This window comes from Sinocyclocheilus rhinocerous, unplaced genomic scaffold (assembly GCF_001515625.1).
Source record: "Sinocyclocheilus rhinocerous isolate Xijiao unplaced genomic scaffold, SAMN03320098_v1.1 scaffold1128, whole genome shotgun sequence".
Taxonomy (NCBI): Eukaryota; Metazoa; Chordata; class Actinopteri; order Cypriniformes; family Cyprinidae; genus Sinocyclocheilus; species Sinocyclocheilus rhinocerous.
In genome coordinates, this window is record NW_015632731.1 from 256175 (window position 1) to 256533 (window position 359).

Here is a 359-nt window from a genome sequence, read left to right on the forward strand (position 1 = left end):
TCGTTCTCGCTCACACGAAAGAGCTGGGGTTAAGACTTAACGCCAAGACAAGTGTGCTTTCTCCAGTATAGAAAACCACTTATCTGGGCTTGGTGTGGGATTTGACCACGATGTAGGCACGTATTTCTCCTGCTCGGATCGAGTCGATCCTCGTCGCGAGAGTGAGAGAAGGTTCCCCGAAGGGAATGATATGCTGCGTCTCAGAGCCATACTTCCGGCGTCCCTGCCAGCGCTTGCTTCACTCCTAGAAGCTGACGCCGGTTTCACTGCACGTGCTTTTATGCTTCCTGGTCGCTACGTCACCCCGCCCGTGATGTCTCGCCCATCCATTGGACTGATTCAACCTGTGATTCAGAGCG